This window comes from Seriola lalandi, unplaced genomic scaffold, assembly GCF_002814215.2.
Source record: "Seriola lalandi dorsalis isolate HSWRI2012SDOR001 ecotype SW California unplaced genomic scaffold, Sedor1 jcf7180002054277, whole genome shotgun sequence".
NCBI classification, from domain to species: domain Eukaryota; kingdom Metazoa; phylum Chordata; class Actinopteri; order Carangiformes; family Carangidae; genus Seriola; species Seriola lalandi.
Window position 1 is genome coordinate 1,742,643 of NW_019524830.1, and position 25,500 is coordinate 1,768,142.

A 25,500-nucleotide genomic window follows, 5' to 3' on the forward strand; every position below is an offset into this window, starting at 1 on the left:
TGGGAGGGAGGGGGGAGTGGGGGTGGGTGCTGTGGTCGGCGATAGAAATGAGGAGAATGCGAAATAACTGCGGTCCAATTGCTGTGTCCCTATCATCCTCTCTTTCTCTCTCTCTCTCTCTCTCTCTCTCTGTGTGTGTGTGTGTGTGTGTGTGTGTGTGTGTGTGTGTTTGTGTGTGTTTGTTAATGTCCACCCTCATAGGTATGCAGATCAGGGAGGATGCCTGGACCTGTGATTGCTTAGCCTATGGGAATCTCCACTACCTACCTAACTGACACACACACGCACTCACACATATACACACAGCTTTCTCTGCAAGCTGGTGCTGCGTGCTTTGAATAATAACGGGGTTACCCGGGCAACCAGGCTAGGATGATCGATGGGCCTGGCCCTGATAAACAGAGCACAGAGCGAATGTGCTTGTGTGTGTCTGTGTGTCACAGGGTTTTTCTAATGGCGCAGTGGGAGTTTCTTTGTTCTGGGACAATTAGAAGACACTATCAAATCTCCTCCGACCTGTGGTGATTATAAGTGTGTGTGTGTGTGTGTGTGTGTGTGTGTTGGGGTATGTAGATGGCACACAGAGACACTGGCTTCCAGGATGTATGCATGTTTCTGTGTGCTTGTTAGCAGCAGTGGAAGTGTGTTTGATGTTTGTGTGTGGACAAAGAGTTTATTTATTTATTTTATTTTGTTCGGTGAATGATGGTTCTCAATAACAATGAATGCCCTTGGTGAGAGGGCTTGTGCAGGCGGACTGTGGGGGTGACCACACACACACCAAACACACACTATCCTGACTCACTGACTTACGGTAATAATATGGCCATTGGAAAGCGAAAGGATGCGCGGCTGTTACTCACTCCCACACAGAGTGCAAATTATACAGCTAGCAAATGAGTCCGACTGGCTACTTGATTTGATTAAATGTGCGCTGCATGCAATTACGTGTTTACAAGTGCTGTTGTTGTGAGGGAAAGCCAGCACGTTGGAAAACATATTCTTTGTTGTGTAAGAGTGGAGACCAAAGATGTGAAAGAGTGAAGGCGTTAAAAGGGAGAAGGATGGAGAGAAGTAAATCCATCGCAAAGAGAGGTCTGCTTTGAGGAGTGCAAATTAAGCATAATGGTGAAATAAATTGTTGTTCATCAAACATTCATAAAACTGTGCTCAATTTAAATCATAACTACCCCAGAAAGTGTAAGAATGCAATAAAATGTGGCAAAAATGAGAAACTATAAGATGTCATAATGTGTAATGAAACATTTTGTGTATAAAACATAAATTACTGAGTGCCACAGTGTCTGATGTGTAATTAATCAACTGATTAGACCTGTATTAAAGGTTCAGGTCAATCATATTATAAATAACACATTACTTACCCTGTGTTGGTGTCTAACCATGCAGATAATTTTGGTCTTACTTGTTAACATTTTTACGTATCTGTGTCGTGGATTTCTACTTCCGTCCCATTACAGTAGGAGTGAGTAGAATTTCATTTGTGGGGCTTGCAGCATTGAAGCATTACATTTCAAATTTCAGCAGCAACATCTCTTTCTGCAAAACAATGTCCCCAATAAGCTGGATAATCCTCCAAATACACCGTCAGGGGTTTTCATAGTTTCAATACTATTTAGTAGGTAGGAAGCGATCCCAATGAAAACTGTTCACCTCAAGGTGGGGATACTGATAATGGAAAGATAGTTTGAATGTCATTCTTAATACTGTGAGAACAAAACTCCATTTGGTGGAGGTAGACATCTCAGAATTTGGACTATTTTAAAGCCACAGAACGCAGTAGAGTGCAGAACATCGTTTCTGCCCCGCCAGAGTCAAAATACAGCGGCCACATTTGCACCATTACGAGTGCCTGCAGATGTGTTTGTTGAAGGGGATGTTGCTGTGGGCTGTCAGTGTTTTCGTGTGTGTTTGTGCATGTATGTGTGTGAACTGAAACATGGAGTCTGTTCTCTCATGTAAGCAACCAAACATAATACATTTGTAAAACTGGCACATTCAACTGCATCTGCAGAGTATGTAGAGAGTGAGTTTCATGACAAAATGTTATGTTACAAGTACAATGTTCCGACAAAATAGTGTATGTGTGTGTGTGTCGAGGCTATATGGAATATATTGGTGATTGGCATTCACGCAGCCTGCTCTGTCTGCACTGCACACTCCTGCATCACATTACCCTTGCTCCATCCCTCCCTCCGCTCTCTCTCACCTCTTCTCTTTCCTTCCTCTCTGTCCCCTCTCCACTCTCCCTCTCTCCCGGTACAGAGGAGGAGGAGGAGGAGGAGTAGGAAGGAAGAGTGGCTGAAGTGTCATCCTGGAGCTTGCTGTGCATTTCTCACAAAGACATTATGTCGACCTCAAAGACAGGTCATCTAAGTGCATTCAGTCGCATTGCTCTTTTCTCATGAATACCAAGAGACAGGCTTCCCTGGCTGTGACAATCGCTGCATGTCGCCGCACACAAAGTCCCTTTTCTGTGACCTTGTACACTTAAATCTGTGATTCCAGCGACAGGCTCTGTCCGAAAAAATCAAGATGGAACATTAAAGCAACAGCTAGGACTCTGCGTAAAGAACGATGAAGCTTTGAGAGAATGACCCTGTTTCATGTGCTCATATAGAGCTTAACAAATGACAGAATGAACAATATAGATGTACATGGCACAGGGACATTGGACATATGGCCATGCTATTAAGCCAGAAGTGACCTAGGACTAAATACTTGTGTTATGTTTGAACAGGATCAAGAAGATCCCCTTCAATAATGAGTAAAACTGGACAGACACGGCACTATATACTATATCTTTTTCTGTGCCTGCGTGTAAGAGAAAGTTATTTAGCTGTGGTTGATTGTTGCCTGTCAGAGAGAGAGGAAGACACTGCGTTGTGAGTCTCAATGGCGTCATTAACCTATCATCACATAGCTTTGAGCAGGGAAAGCCCTGTCAGCTAGGTGAGAGCACTGTGTGTGCGTCATTGATGTCCTAATTCATTTAGCTCTCTGCAGTGACGCACTGTTGCTGCGAGCCTGCTGTGGTGCTGTAGAGTAGTACGCTTCAATCACCTGTGAATAGGTGTGTGGTGCTGTGTATAGTTTGGTCTCTGTGTGTGAAATATTTAATAGAGTGCGGCTCTATTGCAGCAGACTTTGTGGCTTGTGTCTCTGAATCAACAGACGGCTCAGTCAGATGTTAAGAGTGTGCTGAATGAACAATGCCCACTTTAAATGAACTGTCGGACACATTAACGTTGTAGACTTATTTATATGCAGTATGCTCTGTGCCGCTGTTTGGTTGATAGAGTAAGACCACACATTACTGTATCCTAATTCCATACTACAGATACATTCTGTACATCGAGCACTACATACTTATTTTCAAAGTATACGTTGATGCAGTTTGTATAAAAGATATTAACAGTGTTATGTTATTGTAGAAAATAGCTTTTCCAAATATTTGAAGCTGCTATAATCGCGATTTTTTTTTACACATCTTCTGACTTTGTGCACGTGCTCGTTGTAACAAACCAACCAGAAATTTTCACCCAACTCTGCAGTTTTCTTTCGATCAGTCTCACTCTGTCTCTCTCTCTATCTCTCCAAAACTTTTTAGTATCATTCGGCTCATTGTTTCACTGTTTTTAGTAAAAACGTCCTAAAAATCGACTCTGTGCCGACATGCTGGTGAACATAGAAGAACATTTAGCTGCTTAAAAGTAAGATATTACCCTCAGGAGCTGGTAGAGACAAAAATTGGGCACATGACTCCTGTTGAATGCTAATGTTACTCCGTGTCTTCTGGATGTGTGAAGTTTCCTGTATCAGCTATAATTACCTTTTAAGTTAGTTAGTTTTTCAACATGTTCCTGGAGTCTTATGAAATGTTGAATTTCTTTTCCAGCTGTGAGCTGCTCCTCAATGTCCTCTGTGTACTGGCATTAGCGTACACAGCATGTTGACATGTCATAGTAAGAAATCCACGGGTATAATTGACTAAATTAATTATGGCTGCATTCCTTTTAAGTTTACCAGTTCCAAAGCCCTGGTTGTGTATGCTGGCTCACTGGCAGGGCCTCCAGGGATACTTAAATGGAATAATATTATTAATTACACATGTGCTTTTTCTGATATTACAATGGGCATGCAGTATATTACAAGTCTAAATGTCCGCTGTGAGAAACGTCTGCAGTATCCATCAACAGAACTCTCAGAAATCAAGTGAATTCACTATCCATACTGACATTTTTCAGTATGGTGAATTTCGTTGCTTTCCCAGTGTGAACCCACTCCATTCTCAACCACCCCCTTCAGAATTAGTATGTATTTTTTGTCATATATCACACGTCTCCACAACCAGATTCATTGTAGCTGCACGATGACATCCTCTTGGCCCGTCTCACCTTCCCTCTAACTCGCCAGTTTGTTATCTTTCACCAGAACCTTGCTTTGCCGTATCTTCTACAAGTCTCCAAATCCCCTCGTCATCCAGCCCTGTAAGACTATTACTGCAGCTAAGTCGTTTAATACACCGATATATTTTTTTTATGTGTGTGTGTGTGTGCGCGTCTGTGTGTCTGTGTGTCCAATAGGATTTTTAGGAGAGCACTGGCTTTGTGCGAGGCGGTCCCCAGCACTCTTACATAATACTGCTTGTAATGCTGCAGGTTACAGACTAACAGACCCGCACCTCCACCTCTGCATCTTCATGTCAGCCCACATGTCTGTCTGTCTGTCTGTCTGTCTCTCCCAGTCTGTGTCTGTTGACCTGTCTAACACTACCCCCCAGTCTGAGTTATGTGCTTGAATATCCATCTGTATCTGTTAATGTTTTTGTCTCTCTCTCTCTCTCTCTCTCTCTCTCTCTCTCTCTCTCTCTTTTTGTGGCTCTTAACTGACAGATTTACTCCCTGAGCCTCTGTTTGTCTGTTGCTAATTCTCTGTCTGTCTCATCGTTTTGTCTGTTTATGGACCCATCTCACCGCCAGTCTTCAATATTTTGTGACTGTCTGTACATCTCTCTCTCTCTCTCTCTCTCTCCATCGCTCACTTCTGATACAGCATGCGTAACAGAGCGTTGGTTCGGCTCGGTCGTGGTGGGATTATGTAACTCTCCATTCGCCTTTGGACTCTCCCTTGTCTCAAATGCACGCATGCACACACAAGACGTGCAATTCTGGAAAAAGAGAGAATTACAGGTTTATTCACTTAAAATTAAGATTATGCTTTCCCCTCACAGTTTTTAATAAAGTTACTGCTTCTGTAATCTCTTTGTGTCTGTTTTAAGATTTGTTTTTCTCTAAGGTTTGTATGGATTGACAGGCAGAAGAGACTTTCTGAGTAATCTTTTTGTGACCATCATAGCTGTATTTTGTGGTGACTGATAAATGGTGCTGTTGTTGTGCAGTGTTGCAACAATTTCTCACCAACAATAGCAGGGCTTTCTTGATTGAGACTCATTTTGCTTCTGATTTTGTTGTTTTCCTGAGACTTTTTTTTCAGTCTGTTACTCTTCTGTGTCACATGTCCCCTGCTTATTCAGAAACTGCAGGATTAGATTGCATTTAGGCAGGAATAATAATGGACCATGAGTTGTTTAGCTAGAAATTGTGTTCAGGTGCATCCTGTTTGCTTTAATGTTCCTTGAGATGTGTTGGAGCCCACCTGTGGCAAATTGAATGGACTCGACATAGTTTGGAAAGGCACACACTCGTCTATATAAGTTACCATAACTCACAGTCAAGATAAACCATGAAGTCTTATAGGAATATAATATGTGTTCCCAGGAGCACAGCAGCTTCAATAATTATCATTATTATGATAATTATGATTATAAGTTTTGAACCACCAGGAGTCTTTCTAGAGTTGGCCTGCCGCAACTGTGCAAAGAGAGTGTTGTTGAGGGAGTTGACCGAGAACCCAATAGTCACTTTAACAGAGCTTCAGAAGTCCTCTACAGAGATAAGAGAACCTGCCGGAAAGACGACCACCTCAGCAGCACTCCATCAGTTCTTTATGGCAGCTGAATGGTGGAACATCTGTGGAGAGACCTGAAGATGGCAGTTCACGGCCGCTTCCCATCCAATCTGATGGAGCTTGAGAGGATCTGCTGGGAAGAATCGGATAAACTGCCCAAATCCAACTGTGCTAAGCTTGTAAAGACTTACCCAAGAAGACTTGAAGCTGAGATTGCTGCTGAATAGCTGAGAGTACTGAATAGCTTAATGAGAGATTTTTGATTTTTAATATATTTGCACATATTTCTAAAACCATTTTATTTACTTTGTCATTATGGGTTCCTGAGTTTAAATTGATTGGCAAAACTTTTACCATTTAAAATCCAATCCATTTAAAATTAAACATTCATCACAATAGAGTGTGCAAAAGGTGAAGGGGTCTGAATACCTTCTGAAACCACTGTGTAAATACAGTAGAAAGACATAGTCACCATAGGGTTATGGAGACTTAGAGAGAAATCTAAGACCAGCTAAATCAAATGCATCCAACCCTTGACCAAGCTGTGTATGTCTGTCTGTCTAGGCTATGTTGTGTGCAAAAGTGTGAGTGTGCTTACTGTATCACTTTAAAGTATAATTGTTTCCTGGCAGTGTCTAATGAGTTGTCAGAATCATGTTCACCATCAATTCACATTGTTGCACTGGTCAGCGTTCACAGAAAAAGTCAATACAAAAAAAATATGAGGTACCATGAGGAGGGAGCTTGACATGTAAATGATTGAATTTTTTTTTTTACCCATAAGAGATGAATGAATTTCCTTCAGAATTAGCATTTAACAGTTCTACTTGAGTCGTCACGTACGGTCATTATGTAAGGCCCCGGGTAAATGCGGCTGTGCACTGACCTGTGACCCATGCCATGCTGGATAAGAAACAACTCTTGAACAAGTACAAGTGAAACTAATATAGATCCCTCTGATGCTTTTCTCTCGAGGACAATTGCTCTCAGTGTCTCTTCTCTGCATTGTCTGTATATATTACTGTGGGTGCTTCGATGAACTGACCAGAAAGCCAATGAGGGCGCTCAGAGAGACAAGTTAAAGGGTACAGGGAGGGCGAAATGAGGTATGTGTGTGAGAGAGATTGGATTGATTAATGGTGGAAACCACTCAGTGCAGACTCTGGCTCGCTGAAAGCCACCTGTCCCCTCGGTTCCATCACTGCACATCACTGACTTTGACCAGCCTGAGCCTCCTCTCTTCTTTGTGCTGCTGGGCTTGCAGTGTGATGTTGTTGGCATCGCAAGTGTTTTTTTTTTTTTTTTTTTTTTTTTTAAACAGAAAATAATAAGACAATATGGACTTTTTCAACGTGATATTGTTTGAGATTTTCGTATCACTTTCACTACTTGCTGGTTTTCTTTGTCCTCTGTGATTGTGAACATAGTTTCTTTGGGTTTTTAGACTGTTGGTTGGACAAAGCAAACTGTTTTTCATTATTTCATTATTCTGTGGCATTTTATAGACCAAATACAATTAATGAAGGAAACAAACATCTGATTTATCGATAATGCGAATAAACATAATTTGCTGCCCTGTGTGATGTAAAATTATGTGTAGTCTAACATGATGGAATATTTCATCCGTGGCTCACCCCAACAATTAAATGTGTGTGTGAGAGAGAGAGAGAGAGAGAGACAGACGGACAACACGTAAACAAAAGTTAGTAACTGGAGCTAGAAGTATTGACATTTCCCTGTTAGAGTGGAACATTTAATCGAAGGGGTCTGATAATGATGTCCACATTTGGTCTACTGCTTGTTATGATCAAATTGGACTGGACCTTCTTTTTTTTATTTGCCATTTATTGTGTTCTTCCTACGTTCCAGCTATCTGACAAATAGAAATGATCAGAAGAAGTGGGCTTGGCTTTACTGTGGCTGAGTTGAAGCAGGATAGTGTCAAAGGACAGCGATGCAGTTGATGAGTGAAAAGGTATTTCGAAGTGGAGTCTCAAGTTTGGATGAAGGATTATCTTGTCCACTGGTGTTAGGATTAACTAGCGCCATCAGAGCATAACAAACAACTGTGTGTGTGCATGGCCTATATTAGCCTGCACAGGGAATCAGAGAGCAGATGGTCTGCCATAGTTTGTAATACTCTGTTCACTTAACCTGAGAACCGGGGCCTTGAACACCCCCTGCTACCCGTAAACACAGACACACACACACGCACGCACGCATTAAAAGAAGGTAGAAAGAAAGGAAGAGGGTGAGACGGTTTTGGTTAGTCAAGTGAGACGGAGAGCAGCAAACCCATGAGGTTTGAGTCCAGTGCTCTGTTTAATGCTACACACTTTATCAAGACAGCCCCTCTCATCCCTACACTGTTAAATCATGTTGGAGTCTGTGTGAGCACCGAGAGACAAACCCAAACCACCATTGCACAGTCAATTACTCTGCCTGTTGCCATGGCTACCTACTCCCCAAGACAATATTTATTTAAAAACACATTGTTATGCATTAATTTTACTTATGGATTGTAACAAGAAGGTGTTGTTCTTGTTTCTGTGTGTGAGCTTAATGAGGGGGAGAGTCAGCACGGAGCATGTCTGAAGCTGTGTGAACATTGTACTGATGCCATATATTGGCATTCAGTTGACTGTTCGCTAACCCTGCCCACCTTACTTACTGTTGCTACATCTGCCAAGCTTTCTGTTATCACACAGCACATGTAAAGTTGACATTGCTAGTGGCGGCAGATTTAGGTAAACAAAAGCAGCCTCGTAGCCAGCGACTGTAGATTAGATTGCTGGCTGACTTTAATGTTTCCAGCTGACTCGGTTTAAAATGAGAATCTTGTACAAACGGGTCCTAGCTATGTACTTGATGGCAACATACTTGATGTTGTGCAAAAAGACTGAGGGTAAAGCTGCAGGTCTCAGGCAAAAGGTCAGCATCCTCACCAGCTGGTGATTCATGCAGAAGATAGGTAACACTACATTAAGTAATGGCGCCGTTATTGCAGTGTAAAGTTAGTTCACCTTAATTGATAAGGAAAAATGTCAGACTCAGAGATCATACTGTTAATTTGTTGTAATATAACTCTGTTTGGGTGCATAGATCACATACCTGTTTGTATTTTTCACAACATATATATGTGTTTTGCAAACACCCAGCAGCAACCTCCAGGGCAAAAAAATTAAGGCAACACAGAAGTGCAAAAAACTGCAGTTTCTACTTGACGCCACTTGACGCTGGCTACAAAAGCGAGTCACTAACTTTACAGCAGAAATAAACATATTTAAGCCTGGTCCACAAAACGGTTTTGGTCTCTATAGCTAATTTACCCCTTTGTGGCAGCTGTACGATGGTGAATGTTTATGAAACTCACCTGTTTAAATTTTATTAAAGCTTAAACTTGTGCATAGTTGAGGGCGTGCGGCTTTGAGTGACAGGTGGGTATGCTTGCCATAAAACGCCATCAACCAAAGTCTCAGCCAAAGCATGCCCCACCTCTTGGTCCGTTTTTGGATTAGCTGGGAGTTAGGTGGAGTCAGGCACTGCCAATATGGCGACAGTGAATCAGCCCACTCCGAACTTCAAAACTGCCCCTCAGAAACCTATGGGTGACATCACGGAGGCAACGTCCATCTTTATTTACAGTTTGGGAGCAGAGCAGTGCTGCAAACGTTAGCTTAACCTCCAGGACTGGCTTCCACACAATGGAGAAATACTACATAGTATGCACATAGTGCATCTTATGGTATGGCAGAATAACACACTGTTTAATCCATTCCTTACACTTTTGCTCTTGTGTTTTTCATTTTGGGAAGGCAAAAAAAATATAAGACCCTCCGCACAATTTATATGCAGTGTCTCACTCCTACTGCAGCCCCACACACTCCTCTTCAACATGTGGAGAAATCCAAAGCTTGGCAGGCCTGCCGTGCCTAGTTACAGTTGCTACGGTGTGATTGGACGGTCACTGGTTGGAGGGAGGACTTTAGTGAACGGTCAGTGTACCTGTTTTTCGGTTCATGAAAGAGTAGAGTAAAAAATGACAGGAAGTAAGGAGGAAAGACTGGGAGAAAAGAGAGAGTTGAGCTGCAGATTTTCACAAATCCCACTGTTGGGAGTCTTTCCAGACCTTGTGTTCCCATGCAGATTAAATCAACACACACACACACACACACACACACACACACACACACACACACACACACACACACACACACAATACACACACACACACACACAATACACAATACACAATACACATATCTAAACTATGTCACCCATCACATAAAAACCCAAACCGGGCTGGGAGTGCTGTGTTTAGACGCATGCTGTCACACTCTTTCAGTTGGCTACGTGTCCATACTCGTGTCCCTGCAGATGAGGTTTCCACAGTCCCTGTAACAAGCCATAGCTCTCACTTTAAAGAGCCCAAGTCCCATTTGCCTGCTGTGCTGTGCATTATGCTTGGATGATAAATGTGGTTCCTGTCACAGTATGCTGCTTATGAAGCTGCGTGAAAGCTGATGAGTGCTCGGTCCATGACTATTTGATGACGAGAGAATCTGAGCGTCTCTCTGGTTTTTATGCTGTGCACAGTGACATTCTTAAACCACTGACACATCCACCACGTCATCTCTCTCCTTTTTATTTTTTCCTATAAATGTTTTCCTCATTTTTAAAATTCTTTTTCCTCCTATTTTCTATTTTTTCTCTGATCCATGGTAGATAGTCTGCTCGTGTGTATCATTATTATTTGCATGTCTCTCCTCCTTCCTTCTCTAAATTATTAGTGAATCATCCTGTCTGTTGCCTTACTTTCACTGCTTTTCCTTAAACAGTTTTTTGACTCTTTCTTCTGACACACTCTCTTTTTCCTTTTCACTTTCTATTGCTGCCTCCGTTTTTTTTTTTGTTTAGTTTTTTTCCTCTCAAATCATGGCAGCTACTCTCATACCGCACACCTCTGTCTCTTTCTTCTGTGTTCAGGTCTGTTTCTATGCCTGTCTAGATGCATCTGTCTTTATGTCTCTGCATTTGGCACACTGTCTTTTTGCTCTTTATCCCTGGCACCCTCCTCATCTGGAGTCTGTAGCTCAGGTTACATAATATACATTAGAGAGAGGTGGAAGGAGGAACGGTGGAAGTAAGTAAGGAAGTGAAGGGGGTGGAGGAGGGGAGGAAGATATCCTGCTGTTCTACTGAGAAGCCTGATGTTTTCATCCGTCTGAGCAATTGATGCTTCACGTAACAATTTTTTTTTTTTTTTTTTTTTTAAGCAAATTATAAACTTTTTGTTTCTGTGTATAGCTGCATGTTTTGTGAGTAAATACACTGCTGCACTCATAGACCTTTGTTTCATTTTCTTACGTAGGTGTTAGATGACTCTCTTTCCCCCCTCATGTAGTATGTTTTTGAGTAGCCTTTGCTGTCGGTCGAACTCATTTTCATCTTCAGGAGTTGACATCTGGTCTGCCCATCCTCTCCTCCCCCTTTTTCCTCCTCCCTCTCTCACCCCCCCCCCATCATCTCATCTCTATCATGATTACACTTTGCCTCGCTGACCTGCGATGATGTAACAACATTTTGGCAGCAGACTCTACCCTCACCAAGCATTATATTTTCCCATCTTTCTGAGAACTGCCCCCTCTCAGTCTTCCACTCTTCCCACTCTGGCCATTTTTTTTCAAGGTCTTAATCTTGTTCCTAATGCATTTCCCAGCAATAGCTCAATGGGGGTGAGGGGTGAGGGGAATGAGATTGAAGGGGGGAGAGAATTTGGGAATGTTCCCAGATGATTTGGTGCTCCAGTTGTATGACTATAAGGACATAAGGAGGGACGGCCAGGGAAGCTGTGTAGAACATGGATGTGTCTCGCTCGCTTAAGTAATGAGTAAAATGATGGTGGCTAATGGGACTTAGCATCCTCATGCCTCTTGCCTCAGCCACTTTAGGCCTCAAACATTGTCTTTTCTCCTGGTATCATCTTCTAAGTGGTATTTAGGATCATTTTTAAAGTCTGCTTGCTATATGTTCCAGACATGTAAATTGCCACCAACATCTCAAATGTGTTCAACGAATAGATCTGATGTGGTGAAGATCACTGTTTTCATCGGTTAAACAAACTATCTACCAATCAGATTTAGAATAGGGACGTCTTTTTCTTTCACAGCAAACTAGATACAGAAAAACGGCAAGCTTGGATGAGATCAACACCGAAAGCTGATTTATAGCAATGACTGTTAAATCAACTCACAACTGTAACCAGTAAATTCAGTTTTCAGGCTCAAATATGTCACTCGCCACTGATTGGTTCGGTTAAAATAAAATAACCCCCTTCCCCTTAAGGTACCAACAAACAAGTGGAAGTGTAACAAAATGGCAGTCTCATTATCAGGCTAATACTTGTAAGTAAACTTGTGCTAGTGTTTTTCTGGTCTGCCATGTCACTGGTTATCCCACTCATTTAGTTGCATGTAGTCCTTGCTGGTAGGGTTCACAGGGTGACAATGAAACATGACTATGAATTCTGACTCAGTAGTTCATCACTGTGCTGTTCCCAATTTATGCAAACTCTGGAGTAGGAGGACATCACTCCATGTTGGCAATTACCTGTCACTCATTGCTACTGGAAGGGGTTGTAGTGGGAGGAATAATAAATTAAGCGTTTTCTTACTGTTTTTTCAACTCTAACCCAAATGTAGTTTTCCCTTTCATGTGACCCTCTGTATACTGTAACTTGAATCAGTTTTTTTTTTTATTGGCAGTGATACAATGCTCCATTTTTATTGATGTTACTACTACTACTTAATAGCTGTATGCCTCTACCTTTTTGTCATTTAATGTACATTACCCATGACTGTTTGAAATCTTTTGTTTGGCAAGTCCAGAGAATCACTAATCACTACTCAATGTATTGATTGATACAGTGAGCCACATCAGACACAGTTTACACTCTCATTAATGTAAAAGTGGAATATCAAATGAAATCAGAGTTATATTTTTCAGCTGTACCTTAAGATTTGTTCTCAAATGTCACCCTTTAATGAAGCATGAATTATACCTGATGTATAAAATGTTGAATTAATACTTAACAGTTACACAATTTAGCCCAAATTGTATTTGTACATACAGTACAGTTCTTTGGGAAACTACTTTTGTCCACTTGAATATCAAATTTTAATTTTGGATCTCACCAAAACATGATACATGATATATATTACTATAGTTTGTAATTTTCTTTTCTTTGACTTCTACGTCACATAAAAAATCTGCATTCCTTTTGAGAACACACTCCCTGTGCCAATTGTAAATGTGTCCCCCTGCAGTCTCAACCCAAAACCTGAGACAGTCCCTGGAGAGGTGTGAGCTTTGTCATAGATCAGCCTCCTTGCCCAGGAAATGAGGTCCATGTCATCAGAGGACTCCGAGCGTGTTAACCTCCTCGCAGGGACACAGCAGCATGACATCACCCTGTGATCACACCAGCTGGCTCAGTTTACTACTTAGCTTTGAATCTGATTGTCACTGACTGCTAGACAGCCTTTGGCCTTGGCAACCCTTAGTCTTTGTGTTTGTATTCATGAATGATCATTTGACAGCAGAGAGATAATTTTATGTCAATGCTGCTCAGCTGTTCATCAACTAACACTGGTTAGTCGTTTCCAATTTTTACTTTAATTATTGTTATTTTGTGTGTGTGTGTATGTATGTATATTTTTTTATTACTGTTGAGGGCAGAGTTGGACAAGAGGGGAGGGGCTGCTGATATGCTCTGCTTTGAAGAGGACTGGTTATTATAAAGTAAAGCTGTTTAATCTACAGACTCACTATCCCCTGTGTGTGTGTGTGTGTGTGCGTGCGTGCGTGCGTGCGTGCGTGCGTGTGTGCGTGGCGGCACGATAAAGCTCCTAGTCTTCCTTTCCTCTCAAATGAAAAATCCTGCTTGAATATTTTTTGTGTATTGTACGGCCTGCCTGACATTTCACACAGACATTCATGTTCCCAGGAGGATGAAGTCTACTGACTGGCGATCCTCTGACTTTTCATTTAGCACCAGCAGCAGGTTGACATTTTAATTTGTCCAATACTTTTATTTATAACCAAATCCTTGCAAAACTAAATGTTCATCATCCACAGCTTTACTTTGTGTTTAGTACTAATTAGCAAATGTTAGCATGCTAAGACAATGAAAATACATATTGAATGTGATACACAATGTACCTGCCAAACATCATGTTAGCATTTTCATTATTAAACTACTGACTTTATTATTTAGATAAGATTTGCGTAAGTACAAACTCACAAAGCTGTTAGCATGGCTGTAGACTGGCTGTTTATTTGCCTCTCTAGCTAGCTACCACATTTAGTTATCAATCAACCATGGCCAAAGTAAGCTAAGCAAAGTTAGCTAGCAGACATTATTGACACATAAGCTAACTGTTTTTAGAGAAAAGTGTGTATAAGAGCAGACCTGAACCTTTTGAGCATTTTTTTTTCATGCAACAGATGCAGTATATTCACCAGATTACCATGGGCAGGAAATCTGGAAACACTTTAAGCAATTTTTATGAAACTTTATTAATCCATAATCTCCTATAATTCATAGGTGTGACACAGCGACTTATTTTTTTTAGCAGCGTACGTGCACAATTCAAATGTGCGTTATTTTTGTAGGTTTGGTGTCTCTAGATTCATTAAATATATTTTCAGTAAACAAATATTTCAAGACCTGGAAACTGCTGAAAACCAGTGGAACCCCTCTCACAACCTGCTGTCTCTGATGTGTGTGTCTAAGTGTAAGCTTGTGTTTGTGTGTGACAGAGAGAGAGAAAGAGAGAGAGTCAGGCAGGGGTAGCAGTGGGTTCAGGACTGGTGCCAGACTCAGCGCTTAGCCTGGCACTGCCTTATCAAACAGTGTGTGTGTGTGTGTTGAGACTTGGGACCTGTGCTGGCTCTCTCATCAAGTATGCAGTTGGAGTTGACGCTGCAGCAGAGATGCCTAATAGAGAAAGCAGGAGAGAGAAGAGAGAGTTAGAGAAAGACTCTGAATACGTCATGCCACCCACTCACTTCCAGCCTCTCCTCTCCCCTCTTTATCGTCGCACTTGCCAATTACTCCTTTTCACACTCATCCATCTCGGCCTGCTCTTCTTCCGCATCTCTTCCCTTTCACTCTCTACCCCACCCCCTAAATTCCTCCGCTCTTATCCTTATTCATAGCTCCAGCCATTCACATCCCTCGCTTCCCCATTTCCACCAAATTGAATGTCATTCATACCTCGCTCTCTCAATCCCCTGCAGCCTGGAAAGAGCTGTTCAGAGTTTCAGCAGCCCTCCTCGCACTGCATCTAGACTTGGAGCATCACAGATATTACTGCTGTGACATACACAGCTCCTCTTGCGGTTCCTGTTCCCATGACCATATAAGTACTTCCTCTTGGCTGAGTGAGTGACATAAGTGTTGGTCTTGGTCTTGGCTGCAGTGAAAGGTCACAGATTTCTTTTTTTCCTTTCAAAAGTTGGAGATTGGATGGTGTTGAGATGAAGCCTGTTGGGACACAAACACAATCTGACTTCTCCTCAAGTCCTTCTTGTCACCTCCTCCACTTCTTGTTTCTTGCTTTTCTCATGGACGAAGAACATCCAGTTCCTGCCAAACAGGAAGTGGTCATGATTCAGTGAGAACAGACTTATCGTGTGTGTTTCGGTGTGTGTATCTCATGTTGTACGGTCCAGTCCGGTCCAGTTCCTCAGTTATTAGGCAGCAGATGCTTGAAGAACGACCTTCCTTCATCAATCCTTTATTATGCAACAGTCATATGCAGATGACTGAAATAACTGTAGATGGGACTGAATCGATGGTAAACAACAGTTTCATTACGAGGTATCAGACGAGCAGCCAGAAGACTGGATGAATCAAAGTGTGTGTGTGTGTGTGTGTATATCTGTCTGTCACAGAGTGATGGAGAGTAGCGATGAGGCATTGGCATATTGCATTTAGCAGGCGTCCAGAGGAAGAGGATGAAGCATGCAGCATTAATCACCTTCTTTATCCACCAGCCTGTCTCAGAGGCTGACTCACTCTTCATTAGCAACTTCTCTGCTGTCAGCTGCTCGCTAGTGGCCCAAATGCAGACTGCAGACCGCACTGTCATGTCAGTACAAACTACAGTAACTATTTCGGAGCACCTGTTGGAAAGTCTACAACTTTGAAGGGACTGACGCGACTCTATGCCTTTATTAGACGTTGTGTAGGGCAATGTGGAATCTACATAAGGCCACCATTGTATTGCAAAGTCCTAGTTCCACCTGTTGTATGTAGACATGCATTATGATAAACATTACAAGTGGTTTTTTGTTGTGTCATAAATTGTCAACACCTGCACCATTTTAACACAGAGGCAGACAGCAGGTTTAGCCATTTAACTAGCTGGCGCAGATGTTAATGTGCTATCAATGAATGTCATTTAACAACTTAGTTTATGCACTGACACACTATAGTAATGAGGAAGGTGATGTTTAATGGAGTTGGCAGTTTAAATCTTTAGCATAAAATGTTTCTAACAGTTAAATCTTAATGTGCTGAATGCTGGAAACTGACCGATCAAAGTTTGGTATTTGCCAAGAGCCCTGCACCCTTATATGTCCAGACAGCAATTGTATCATGCATGGGTGCAGTGCAGCGTGGCCCATGTCTGAAAAGGACAGTTTTAAGTTTGAATATGGACTAATGTCTCACTTCATTTTGACTTGATGCAAAGAGGGTCTGAGGAGGGTCTGCTGACCGAATCAACCTGAGACAGTCAAGTAAAACCAGTCTATATTGTGATGCAGCAAATGCATTTCCAGTGCAAGTGTTTTTCCTGCCTATGACCTTTCCTCTCTATCACAAAGTGTAGAATGTTAAAATTATTTTGGACATACTATAATTACACTTAAAGCTGAACTATCAATCATTTTAAACCAAAGTTTTCGGTAAATTTCAAGTACTTTTACAGTACATGGCCAAAACTCTTAAAATTGAACTTTTGGCCTTTGTCCGGTTCTAATGTCTTTTGGTGAATCTTTTTATAAACATGAAGACACGTGTGATTTTGCTTGAAGCCTAAGCAAACTAAATGATACTGAATGCTTGAGGGGCCCCGAGTGTTTCAGTGCACTGACTGAGTGAACTGTTGTCAGGAGCCCTGAATTTCCAGCAGCACCTTTTTTTATTGAGAACTACGGCTCAGATCAGACTATGACACAATGACACTGCAGAGAGACATGTTATTCCCTCCCGCAGGGATCAATATGCTTGGTCAGCCATAAAGCTCCCACACTGGGCCGGCCCTCATCTGTAAAACCTGATCCATTCTGCATAATCACACCAAGGTCAGGCAACAGAGCCATTTACATATAGACGCAGGCACCTTGAACTGACAAACTCGCCTGCCAACCAGGCAGAAAATGAACTAGTCAAGTTTGAGCCTCTGTGTGCATGTGTGTGTTAAGTGTTTGTGTGTGTGTGTGTGTGTGTGTGTGTGTGTGTGTGTGTGTGTGTGTGTGTGTGTGTGGGTGTTTAAAACTTCAGAATACCTGTGCTTTTTCGGCCGTTTCATTTTGTCACAGACGTGGTCTTGGTAGGTGGCTAATTGAAAATGCCTTATACTGCTGTTACTTTCCTTTTCCCCTCAACACAACGACGTGTGTGTGTGTGTGCGTGCGTCTCTGTGTGTGTATTTATGTGTATTTATTTGTGTTTTTGCGTTCTTGTTCACAGCATGTGTCAGACTATCCACCAACATTACACTCACTGGGACACAGAGATTTTTCCAAGTTTTGGCCTCATTTAAATCTTACTTCACACACACAACATTTAGAAGAAAAGGCTGATGAAACCTGCAGTTTCTCTCGCAGTAAAATGTCATTGTCACATCTAATTTGTGCTAACTGTCATGAAATCTCTGAGGTATCTCCGTCGGCTCGTCTCTGTACCTTCAGAGTCTTTATCTGTGTGACTTTGCCTAATCTTTACTGTTATAATGTGCTGTGTTTTCTTGCTGAGGCAGTCTTCGCTGAAGCCGTACTGCATGCATTTATAAGAAGGTACCAGAGAAGTGACAGTGATGTCTCTGTGAGTTTTGCATCTTATAGCTTCATGCAGCATGTCAGTGAGGGCTGTTATGGAAATGAAACAAAAGAGAGCTGTTTTTATTTCTAACTGTATCTACATACAGTAAGTCTGTAACTCTGATGTGGGTGTGTCTGCTGTTATGTGTGTGTACATAGTCGGAGTGCAGGTGAGGAGGATTAATCCCAGATTAAAGACAGTAGAGAAATGATTCCTGTGAATCTGATTGCACATACGCACATGCACACACTCACGGTTTCTTGCTGAATCATGACCTTCCTCTCTGCCGCTACACCACTGACTGACGGACAGATTAAAACACTGCCAGTCAAAGAGAACAAACAGTACAGGAGGATTGTGGTTACACAAAGACACACACACACACACACACACACACACACACACACACACACACACATACACACACACACGCGCGCGCACAGGCTTTCTTTCGAGAACACCCTCATGGAAAAATAAATATTGGTGCTTCAGCAACTGACTAAAGGTGGTTATAATGAATATCAAGGGGAGTGAGAGGGGGAAGTTGTTGACAGACACAGCTGTTAACACAAATGTGCAAGCAAACAGCCACGGACAAGCTTCTCCGGTTCAGTGTAACTCATGTAGGTTGTTGTACAACCTGACAAAGGCTGTGACAATATGGATTTTTCCACTGCAGTGAAAAGATGCCACACTCTGGTTATTGAAACTAATTGAGAGAGCTGGTATTGGGTTTGCTCTTGTGCTGAAATACTGGTTTATTCACACAACGTGAACTCCTCATTGTGTTAGATTCATCGTACAGTTGGGACACACAGAGCCGCAGCCTATTGTGAACAACTGCAATCAGAGCCTGTGATGTGACGACAGTGCTGGGGATTTTCCATATGGCAGGTGTGGAACAGTGAAAGGGTGTCACGTACCTTGGTGATGTGTTGCAGGTTTGGTGTTAGGCTGCACTGTAGAAAAAGAAAAAATTTGAATAAATAACTGACTGCCCAACTTACAGCGACATCCCTAGAGTCGTACTGGCATTGTGGCAGAAAAATTTGACGTGGCAATTTTAAGAGTAAAATGCTTACAAAACATCTTCTCTACTTCACAGCTCTGTGAGGGGAAATGTTTAATCAAAATAATGTGAATCATATAGTATGGTATATCCTGTCACCTGATCATAACTTTGTTGAACACCTGTGGGAGATTCTGGAGCAGGTGATCTCAACTACCATCACTAAAAAACACCAAATTCTTTTTGGAAGAATGGCTCTAGGAGAGTTAGTGTAAACTTAATTTGTAATTTGTGACAGGGGATGCCATGTTGTGATGATGAGTGTACTTTGATATGCCGTGTGGGGCGTTGATGGATCTAACGAGAGTTTTGTGCAGCCACTTCTGTGGGATGAAAACTGTGAGGGAGACGGATGTGGACACAATAGCTACTAGACGTGCTGTATAAGTAGTTGTGATCATATTCACTTGCTTCATTGTGCCATTATTTATTGTTTTAAGGGATCATTTGTTGTTGTTGTTGTTGTTGTTTCTGGAAGTATAACAGGTCACAACATAATTTTTTACAAGGACCTGATCTGCAGTGACACACCTTTACTCATGGTGTGTGTGTGTGTGTGTGTGTGCGTTTGCATATGTGTCGGCCTACACCAGTTCTTCGGTTACAAACAGAGGGCAGGTTAAATTGCATCATTTGGACACTCTGCCACATGCTCTCTCTGTCCGTCTTTCTCACTCTCTCACTCCCACTCTTACTCACCCTTGTTGCTCCCAGCTCGCCCACTTTGTCTGACAGCTGCCCACCTTTCATGTTATTGCTCTATCCATCGTTCTTGATCTCCAGACTTTCACCGCAGCACAGTTGATTTTTTTTTTTTTTTTTTGGCTGTTGAGTGACCCCCGCTGAGGACAGAGAGGGCTTATAATGCAGTCTGTAGTGCTGCAGCTTCCACAATTGAGTGTTTTTATTTGAGCAGAGGGTGAAGCGTAAAGCTCTCATGGCTTCCAATTTTTTAAAAACTTTATGTGCAACAAGTGCTTAACTAGTGGTGTTGTATGAATTCTGTCAGGGGAGGTAAAAAAGCATAAAGTAATAGTAGTAGTAGTAATATAAAGAGGGCAGTAGGTGGCTTTCAATAACTTAGTTCTGGCTAAAAAAAAAAAAAAGAAAAAGAGAGAAAACATGGCTCCCTCTTCTCGTTGCCATTTACTAAGCTCCTGTTCCTGCTGCCTGTTGGTGTTTTGGATCTGGGATATGCTTTGGGCTGCATGCCACTACAGAGAGGCAGATTCATACAATGGAGTCCTTCCAAAAGTCCTCCATCACTCTCACACACACACACACACACACACACACACACACACAGGCTCACACTCCATCAAACAGTCACACTGTCACGGGCACACGCTTAATTATTCAGTCGCTAATTATCTCGTATACTCGGTTATGCAACTGAGGTTGCTTTTGTGAGTGGAAGGAAGAAGAGACTTCTGAGGAGAACTTGCCGGAAAAGCCGAGCTTTTTTGAGAGAATTTCATCTGGCCTCGCTGCTGATGCAACTTCTCTGGAGCATCTGAAACTGCTTGAAAAACATGAAAATAAAGAATAGAGCTATACGTAGTGAAGATGTAGGGATGGTGTGACGGAGACAAAATGCACACACACTTAACCACAGGGCCGTTTGTGTATTTAAATGGCCCTTCATCAATGTAAATGGTTGCTAGTTTTGTCATGTACTGTATGTACAAGTGTACAATGTCATATAAAGACATTTAGAGTAGGAGAAAGGATTTGGTGTATATGTAGTGAGGGATGCTCAGCTCCATGGAGACGAGGCTGGTTAGTTCACCCAGTCACTCCCTTCTCTCCTTTGCTTATTCGTCCTCTGTCCTTTTCACCTTCATCTCTACCTTTCTCTCTCTTATCTTGCTCTTGTAGTTTTCCCCTTTTATTCTCTCTGCCAGTGTCTTAATCTTCCTCTATTCTCTCTTCCTCTACCCCTCCTCCTTCCTTCCTTTCCTGAATCTTCTCTGCCCTCTGTCTCAATGTGAGGCTGAAACAAGCTGTATGGCTCTTTCTCTCAGCACAAGTCCTGAAAATTGTGAGAAACTCAGCTGAAAAATTTAAGATGGATCAATAAAGGGGTTGGTTTGCTTCAAACAAACAAGCGTGTACATTTCTCAACTTATCTTTTCATTCTTCCATCACTGCTTGTGTAAACAAAGGAGTACAACACTGAATTCTTTCAAAGTGTCAAAAAGATTTCGCTGTCTGCAAAATTCATCACGTGCCCCCCCTACTACTAGGTTCAAGCATAAACCCACTCATACAGGTCAAACAAATTAAAGGCCATGATTGTGTGTAAATGTCCACAAATGCTTGTCATACAAACATTTATGCTTAATTAATCAGATAATGGTGGACCACAACTTAGTGGGAAGATAACAAGAGATAATTGGTTAAAACAAGACCCAGTGCGACACTGTCTGCTTTCATCATCGTCCTGGTGCGCCCACACAGCACAGACACACGTGCAGGCCTCTTGTGGTGTGACACGACCGCTCACAGTCAGAGTTTGACCGCACGTTGTGCACGAAACTGCACCAACATTAGCTCAAACAACTTTGAACGTAATGGAAAATTCTCCTCCACGTTCATTTTTATTTAAAGCAGTGCAGTACGCTTACATGCAGCCACATGATGAATGTGCATGTACTTAAAGAATCACGCACAAAAACTGACACCAACAGGCTCCACTTGGGCACTTTTCATTTGTTGACATTTACAATAGATGCCGCTGAACTTTGTGAAGCGTCGCCATGGCATCAGTTTACCTCAGGCTAGCCCACAGCCTGCGGGGGGGTGGTGGTGGGTGGGTGGGGCATCAGTGTTGTTGCTCAAGTGCATGTGGGACATCATCTTTCATCAGTGCTGGCCACACTCCCCCCATCCTTAATGTGTCTAAACCAATCTGGGATGTGAATGAATACCCCGCATGCCTCTGACATCATGGAGTTTCCACTGCTGCACTTGGCTCACCTCAGAGATAGCAGCTTTGATATTTTACACCGCTGGCTCACTGGCAGGGGTTCCCCACCCACCACCCCTCCTGACCATAGATGGACTCTAGAGAGTCACTGTGTTTGTGGAGGGAGGTCATCTGATAGCTCAAAGGTCAAATCTCAAACGGTTCATGTTGTGTAAGAGTAAAGGAGCTTCACTCGAAACTACTGACTTACTATAAAATAAATTCCTATGACTTTTAGGTCTGCTGTGGTTTTACAAAGGGGACTGCTTTTATTTTGATGGTTTGATGATTTTTATCTTTATTTAATTGGTTGTACTGAATTATATAAAAACCTTAATTCTTAGCCGACATGTTTGCTGTTGTCCAAATTACAATGTGGTGGCATTATTTTGGATGCATTTTTGAGCAAAGTAGAAATGGAAATCAAGATACTCTGATGGAGCAGCACCGTCTTGAAGAAGAAAAGCTTTTGCAAACATTTTATGTAATCATTAGATATAGTTTTCGGGTTATATCTACTAGCGCACCCTCAATATCCCAAACAGTTGTGTTATGAATGAGGTGAGCACCCATGGTAGGCAGTGAGCTTGTGTTATTCCTTATAGAAAATCAAAGACATAAAACTGGGTTTTTTCTCTTAGGGGTTCTGCTATTTGCAAAATCGTCTTTTCTGTGGTAATCCTAAATGGCATGAGTTTTGCGGATTGCATTAAGAACTATCCCAACCTTCCAGTTTGGTGGAGAAATTTTGTCATTCAGGGAAATGCTGTTGTGTGGTCTTTTTCCTAATGTTCAGTGAGCCGGCCATTTCTGAACAGCAGAGGAATGCTGCGTTATTCCAGTGGATTACCTCAGAGGTTTCCTCCCCTGTGGTGTGTCTCCACAGCGATGGGAGTCACATGTTAAGCTATTTTTTTTCATTGAATATCAAAGGCTTTGTCAGGTCAGACATGCAATCTGATACCATTGTTGGACAGAGCATCTCAGACTCCGCCGGAAGGAACCACCTCCATGTTAGGACATCATTCCTCTCTGACCCAGCAGCTGGTGCGCTTCTTCTCCAGTTTTAAAAATTCTTGTTTGTGCAGAATTTCCTGTATAAATAGACACAGAGAGCCAAACACGACCAACAAACAGTTTACACACGCCGCAAACAGATGATAGATGTTCACCACAGTTTGTTTTTGCAGATTTGTTATGAGTGGTATGACACTTTTTTAAGACCAGGACTCAAATTTTCCATCACACACATGCATACACTCACAGAGCCGGCAGAACAAGGTGATATGACACCTCTAACTTTAGTCTGCCGCTCTGGATAATCCAGTTAGGATGCGCTCTCTGGCTATCAGGAGGTTTTAGCTTCCTCACTTCCAGCTGGAGGCAAAACAGGGTCCCGGCTCCAAGCTGGCCTGGACCGGCCTGGTATCCTCAGTAAACCTTTTTCACATAAATGCACAGTACATACACTCCGGGATCTACCCACACACAAACAGACTGATACGTGTTCAGTACGCCCTGTTAGAGCTCCTCTTTGGCTGTGTGTGTGTGTGTGTGTGTGTGTGTGTGTGTGTGTGTGTGTGTGTGTGTGTGTGTGTGCGCGCGCGTGCGCGCGCACAGGCAGGTTGGGGTGTGTGTGTGTGTGTGTGTGTGTGTGTGTGCGTGCATGCGTGCATGTATAAAGGTCATAGGTTGCGGGGGGCACCAGCTGATGTCACAGACCCAAAATGAGAGGAGTGCCCTTGATGACAGCCTGGCAACTATAATTGTCGTGACAACCCCTAGGAATGAGCCGTCATGTGACACCCTTTCCTCAGAGTCGAGTGCATGGAAAAAGAAAACACACACTCACACACATAGCTGTGTCAGCGGGGAGAACCCTTTGGAAACAATGTCTGGCGTGCTTGGGGATCTGAGAGGGGAGTGCAGGGTTGATTTTAACCCACTCTGCAGAGCACCAAATGTGGGCATATAACGAGGCCACAGACCCTCATTTTGACCTTAAACTGAACGGTGGTTGCAAAATGATTTGTCTTTGTTTCCATAAAGGATGATTTTTTATTTTTTTTAAATGATGTTTCTGACCTATTTTTTGAGTGGAAGGAATTTTCCTGTAACTCATATCTTGTTTGTCAGGTTGCCTTTCCTCCATATTTTCCAAAGCCGTTGCTTGATTTTGGCACACGCCGAGTAAGATTAAAGTCATCTAAAATAACCTGTTGAGCCTGTGTAATTCAACTCTGACACATTCTCTCATATTCCAGCCATCCATAAAGAAAGTGTTCAACTATCTGAGAGTGACAAGAAGCACTGACATATTTCCTCTCTTGTTTTGAAGCCAACGTCTCACCAGGAGAGCATCAGGGGACGGCATGGCTGAAGCCCTCTGATGTCTAAAACACACACACACACACACACACACACACACACACACACACACACACACACACACACAGTTTTGCATGCATTTGCAATAGGCACGGGGCTCTCTTGCTGTACAATGTTTTTATGTATCTGCAGCTGCCCCCCCCCTTCACTTTAATTCTGTTTTCATCAGTTTTTATCTCACATCTGCTGCCTCTCAGTTGTCCACGTATGTCTGTATGTGTCAATTAATGCCTGCTATGATTGTACAACATGAGATTTCTACAGCGACACACACACACACACACTCATCTAAAGAGGTTACAAATGTGTTGTTGAGCGTGTGAGGCTGCTAACTGAATCAGTCTCTCACACACACACACACACGCACACACACGCGCACACACACGCAGACACATGCACACATACATGGAGCTTTTGGAGGCTGGTAATTAGAAGGTGCAGTAAGGTGATAACAAGCGCCAGCCACACGTTTGCAACAGAGGTGTCAATGCCAACGTGCTGCTGGAAATCACAGCCCCACCTATCACACTTTCTCCCCCCTTTTTACCAGGCGGTTACCCATAAACACTGATATACATACAGACACACACACTTTTAAGTGTAAGATAATGTGACCATTTTGTAGGCTAACACACAAGAATCTTTACTAAAACAAATATGTGCATCAAGTAAGTTTGTATGCCTCCCTCCCAGGCTTCCTCCCACTCCTATCTCTTTCCCTCTTTTCTTTTGCCTGTCTTCTCCACCCACTCCTCCTCCTCCTCCATCTACACGATCTATGAGTCATCTGATCCAAAAGGTGAGATGCTGCGTTCAGTAGATTATTTTCATCTTGTCTTGCTACATGAGAGGTTATCTTCACTTTCCTTTAGTCTCCTTTTTTTTTTTTTATTTCTCTCCTCGGCTTTCATCTGTCTGTCACCTAGAGACGAGCTACAAGTTGAAACCTTGTTCCTTGTGACAAACCCCCCCACC

The 25,500-nt window shown here is 42.4% G+C and overlaps 1 protein-coding gene across 1 annotated transcript in view; it reads left to right on the top strand.

Annotated features, from left to right (window-relative positions):
* Window positions 1-25,500, top strand: part of ece2a (endothelin converting enzyme 2a) — a 74,758-nt gene that overhangs the window by 10,766 nt on the left and 38,492 nt on the right. The window lies entirely within an intron of this gene.